Raw genomic sequence first — 6,039 nt, 5'->3', positions numbered from 1 at the left:
CGGGGGGCTCCTACGGCCAAAGCTCCTCCTACCCGGGCTATTCCCAACCCCCCACGGCTGCTTCTGCCTCTGGCAGGTGAGATTCATTAATTAATAATCATTAATTGTCATTAATTAGTGTTAATTGGTTAATTAATTAGTGATTAATGAGGTTTGTTGGGGTTGGGATCCACCCAAAGCTCCTCCTACCCGGGCTATTCCCAACCCCCCACGGCTGCTTCTGCCTCTGGCAGGTGAGATTCATTAATTAATAATCATTAATTATCATTAATTAACTCATTAATTAATAATTGTTATATCTCGGATGGATTAATCAGGGTGGGACTGGGAAAATCAGGGATTTTGGGCTGAATCCCAGAGATTTTGAGGTCAATCCCAAATTGCTTCTACCTCCAGGAGACGAGATTGGATCATTAATTAGTGTTAATTTCCATTAATTAACTCATTAATTAATAATTCATTCATCTAGCTTGAGGTTTTTGAGGTAGGATTGGAAAATGTGGGGGATTTTGGGTTGAATTCCTGATGTTTTGGCGTGAATTCCAAGCTGCTTCCACCTCAGGGAGATGCATTTGTGTTCACTCATTAGTGTTAATTAATGCATTAATTAGTAATTAATAATTTAATATTGAATTCAGGATGCCTTTGGTCAGTTCTTGACTCATTTCATGGTTTTTGGGTGAATTTTGGGGCCTTTTGTTATCTCCTCTCTCATTTTGGGGCGCCTTTTTTGGATTTTGGGTCAATCCCGCGTGGTTTTGGGGGATTTTTGGGGCAAATTCCCATTTTTGGGTCAATCCGTTGTGATTTTCCTCGATTTCTGTATCTAACGCCCATTTTTGGGCTGAAATCCCCGTTTTTAGGGTTAAATCCCATGTGGTTTTCTGGAATTTTGATACCTATCCCCCATTTTTGGGCAGAAATCCCCATTTTTCAGTGTCTTACCCCCATTTTTTGGGCTGAAATCCCCAATATTTACTATCTTGACTCATTTTTGGGCTGAAATCTCCATTTTTTGGTATCCAGTCCCCATATTTTAATCCAAAATCCCCATTTTTTGTTGTTTTGCCTCATTTTTGGACTGAAATCCCCATTTTTCAGTATCTAAACCCCATTTTTTTGTTTCCAATCCGCATTCTTTGACTAAAATCCCCCATTTTTGTGCTGAATTCCCCATTTTTTAGTATCCAATCCCCATTTTTTGGGCTGTAATCCCCATTTTTAGAGTAAAATTCCCATTTTTATGCTGAAATCCCCATTTTTTGGGCTGAAATCCCCATTTTTTTAGTATCTAATTCCCGTTTTTCAATATCTAATCCCCATTTTTTGGGCTGAAATCCCCATTTTTAGACAAAAATTCCCACTTTTGTGCTGAAATCCCCATTTTTTTAGTCCAAAATCCCCAATTATTGTTATCTTGACTCTTTTTTGTGCTGAAATTGCCCTTTTTTAGTATCTAATCCCTGTTTTTTTAGTATCGAATCCCCATTTTTGGGCTGAAATCCCCATTTTTTGGTGTCCTAACTCCCATTGTTGTGCTAAAATCCCCATTTTTGGGCTGAAATCCCTGTTTTTTTAGTATCCAAACCCCTATTTATGGAGCTGAAATCCCCATTTTTTAAACCAAAACCCCCATTTTTAGTTATTTTCCCCCATTTTTATGCTGAAATTGTTTATTTTTTCTCTCCCCAGTTACGGCAGCGGCTCCGGCAGCTCCGGCTACGGCCAAACCCCGAGCGGGGGCTACAACCAAACCCAGAGCGGGGGCTACGGACAGCAGGGGTATGGCCAGCAGGGATCCTACAACCCCCCACCCAGCTATGGACAGCAGGGCCAGTACGGATCCGGAGGATGTGAGTGGGATTTGGGGAAAAAAAATGGGATTTTGGGAAAAAAACGGGACAAAAATCGGCCCAAATTCAGCGAAATCGCGGCAAAAATTGACCAAATTAGGGGTAAAATTGACCCAAAATGGGGGTTTGGGATGGGAAAAGGCACCTACAACCCTCCCCCCAGCTATGGACAGCAGGGCCAGTACGGGTCCGGAGGATGTGAGTGGGATTTGGGGCGAAAAAATGGGATTTTGGGAAAAAAACGGGGCGAAAATCCGACAAATTTTAGCGAAATCGGGACAAAAATCGGCCCAAATTTGGGTGAAAATGGACCCAAATTGGGGGTTTGGGATGGGAAAAGGCACCTACAACCTTCCCCCCAGCTATGGACAGCAGGGCCAGTACGGATCTGGAGGATGTGAGTGGGATTTGGGGTGAAAAAATGGGATTTTGGGGAAAAAAAGGGACAAAAATCGGCAAAATTGTGACAAAAATCGGCCAAATTTTGGTGAAATCGCTGCAAAAATGGAGTCAAATTGGGGGATTTGGGGTGGGAAAAACATCCCCGAGCTATGGACAGCAGGGCCAGTACGGATCCGGAGGATGTGAGTGGGATTTGGGGTGGAAAAATGGGATTTTGGGAAAAAACCCGGCGATTTTGGGAAAAAATGGGACCGAAATCTGCAAAATCGCGGCAAAAATCGGCCAAATTGGGGTGAAAATGGACCCAAAATGGGGGTTTGGGATGGGAAAAGGCACCTACAACCCCCCCTGAGCTATGGACAGCAGGGCCAGTACGGATCTGGAGGATGTGAGTGGGATTTGGGGAAAAAAAACGGGATTTTGGGAAAAAAAACCGGGAATTTTGGGTGAAATCGCAGCAAAAATCGGCCCAAATTCGGAGAAAATCGGCTCAAATTGGGGGATTTTGGGGGCTATGGCCAGCAGGGATCCTACAACCCTCCCCCCAGCTATGGACAGCAGGGCCAGTACGGCTCCGGAGGATGTGAGTGGGATTTGGGGTGAAAAAATGGGATTTTGGGAAAAAAAACGGGACAAAAATCGGCAAAATCGCGGCAAAAATCGGCTGAAATTTGGGGATTTTAGGGGGTTTGGGATGGGAAAAGGCACCTACAACCCTCCCTGAGCTATGGACAGCAGGGCCAGTACGGATCCGGAGGATGTGAGTGGGATTTGGGGTGAAAAAAAGGGATTTTGGGAAAAAAAACGGGAATTTTGGGTGAAATCGCGGTAAAAATTGGCCAAATTTTGGTGAAATCGCTGCAAAAATGGAGTCAAATTGGGGGATTTGGGGTGGGAATAATCATCCCTGAGCTATGGACAGCAGGCCCAGTACAGATCCGGAGGATGTGAGTGGGATTTGGGGAAAAAAAATGGGATTTTGGGAAAAAAAAGGGGACCGAAATCTGCAAAATCGCAACAAAAATCACAGCAAAAACGGCCAATTTAGGGGTAAAATCGGCTCAAATTCAAGATTTGGGATGGGAATGACCCCTTGAGCTATGGACAGCAGGGCCAGTACGGATCCGGAGGATGTGAGTGGGATTTGGGGAAAAAAAATGGGATTTTGGGAAAAAAACGGGACCGTTACAGGAAAAACCGCGACAAAAATCGGCCAAATTCGGAGAAAAATCGACTCAAATTGGGGGATTTTAGGGAATTTGGGATGGGAATAAAGATCCCAGAGCTACGGACAGCAGAGTCAGTACGGATCCGGAGGATGTGAGTGGGATTTGGGGAGAAAAAATGGGAATTTGGGAAAAAAAAGGGACGAAAATCCGACAAATTTTAGCGAAATTGGGGCAAAAATCGGCCAATTTAGGGGTAAAATCAGCTTAAATTTGGGATTTGGGATGGGAATAATCATCCCAGAGCTATGGACAGCAGGGCCAGTACGGATCCGGAGGATGTGAGTGAGATTTGGGGTGAAAAAATGGGATTTTGGGAAAAAAAACGGGGTGAAAATCGGCCAAATTTTGGCAAAATCGCGGCAAAAATCGGGGCAAAAATCGGCCAATTTAGGGGTAAAATCAGCTTAAATTTGGGATTTGGGATGGGAATAATCAGCCCTGAGCTATGGACAGCAGGGCCAGTACGGATCCGGAGGATGTGAGTGGGATTTGGGGTGAAAAAATGGGATTTTGGGAAAAAACGGGACGAAAATCGGCCAAATTTTGGTGAAACTGCGGCAAAAATCTGGATGAAAATTGGCCAAATTTGGGTTAAAATGGACTCAAAATGATGGATTTGTGGTGAGAACGGCCCCCCTGAGCTATGGACAGCAGGGTCAGTACGGATCTGGAGAATGTGAGTGGAATTTGGGGCAAAAAAAATGGGATTTTGGGAAAAAAAACGGGAATTTTGGGTGAAATCGCGGTAAAAATTGGCCAAATTTTGGTGAAACTGCGGCAAAAATTTGCTCAAATTGGGGGATTTGGGATGGGAACTGCCCCACCCAGCTATGGACAGCAGGGCCAGTACGGATCCGGAGGATGTGAGTGGAATTTGGGGTGAAAAAATGGGATTTTGGGAAAAAAACCGGGATCATTATAGGAAAAATCGCGACAAAAATCGGCCCTAATTCCATAAAATTTCACCGATTTTGGGCAAATTTCATGGGAGATTTTCAATTTTCTCTAATTTGTTGGTTTTTTTCCCCATTTCAGCCAACAGCTACAGGAAGGACCTCATTTGGGGAACAAAATTGGGTGAAATTCTCAGAAATTTGGGGCTGAATCTTCTGAATTTGGGGCAAAATTGGTCCTGTTTGAGTCAAAATCGGCCGCGTTTGGAGCAGAATCACCGCGATTTTGGCAAAATTTCACCGATTTTCATCCAATTTTTTCCCAAATTTCCCTAATTTCCTTTTTTTTCTCATTTCAGCCAACAGCTATGGGTGGGACCTCATTTGGGGGACAAAATTAGGTGGAATTTTCTCAAATTTGGTGCAAAATCGGCCGCGTTTGGGTCAAATTCTCGCGTTTTTTTCGTGGAATTTCACCGATTTTCATCGAAAAAACGGGATTTTCTCTAATTTTTGTTTTTTCTCCCCATTTCAGCCAACAGCTACGGGCAGGAGCCGCCGTCCCTGAGCTCGGGGGGCTACCAAGAGCCCGGCGGTGGCTGAAATCCCTCAGATTTGGGGCAAAATCCTTCAAATTTGGGGCAAAATCGGCCGCAATTTTGGCAGAATTTGACCATGTTTGATCTGAATTCCCAATTTTCCCAAATTTATGGTTTTTTTTTCATTTCAGCCAAAAGCTTCAGGCAGGACCCTGTTTTGGGGACAAAATTGTGTGGAATTCTCTGAAATTTGGGGCAAAATCCTCTGAATTTGACACAAAATCGGCCACGATTTTGGCAAAATTTCACCGATTTTCGTCAAATTTTTTCCCAAATTTCTGATTTTCCCTAATTTGTGTTTTCTGTCCCCATTTCAGCCAAAAACTACAGGAAGGACCTCATTTGGGGGACAAAATTGTGTGGAATTCTCTGAAATTTGGGGCAAAAGTATTGGAATTTAGGGCAAAATTTTTGGAATTTGGGGCAAAATGGGCTGCGATTTTGTCAAAATTTCACCGATTTTCGTCCAGTTTTTTTTCCCAAATTTCCCTAATTTTCATTTTTTCTCATTTCAGCCAACAGCTACGGGCAGGAGCCGCCGTCCCTGAGCTCGGGGGGCTGAAATCCCCCAGATTTAGGTCAAAATTGTGGGAATTTGGGGCAAAGTCGTGGGAATTTGACACAAAATCGGCCACGATTTTGGCAAAATTTCACCGATTTTTGTCAATTTTTTTCCCAAATTCCCATTTTAATCTAATTTATGGTTTTTTTTCTCGTTTTAGCCAACAGCTATGGGCAGGACCCTGTTTTGGGGGCAGAATTGGGTGGAATTCTCTCAATTTTGGGGCTGAATTCTTGATATTTGGGGCAGAATTGCCGCGATTTCAGCAAAATTTCACCGATTTTCATCCAAAAAATGGGATTTTTCCTAATTTTCCTTTTTTCTCCCCATTTCAGCCAACAGCTACGGGCAGGAGCCGCCGTCCCTGAGCTCGGGGGGCTACCAAGAGCCCGGCGGTGGCTACTCCTCGGCCCCTCCCGAGCGCAGCCGCGGCCGCGGCGCCTTCGGCTCCCGCGGGGGATTCGAGCGCGGCTCCCGCGGCTCCCGCGGCTCCCGCGGCGC

Source organism: Malurus melanocephalus, unplaced genomic scaffold (assembly GCF_030028575.1).
Source record: "Malurus melanocephalus ecotype Western Australia unplaced genomic scaffold, MMel_1.1 scaffold_2143, whole genome shotgun sequence".
NCBI classification, from domain to species: Eukaryota; Metazoa; Chordata; class Aves; order Passeriformes; family Maluridae; genus Malurus; species Malurus melanocephalus.
This window is presented reverse-complemented; position numbering follows the sequence as displayed.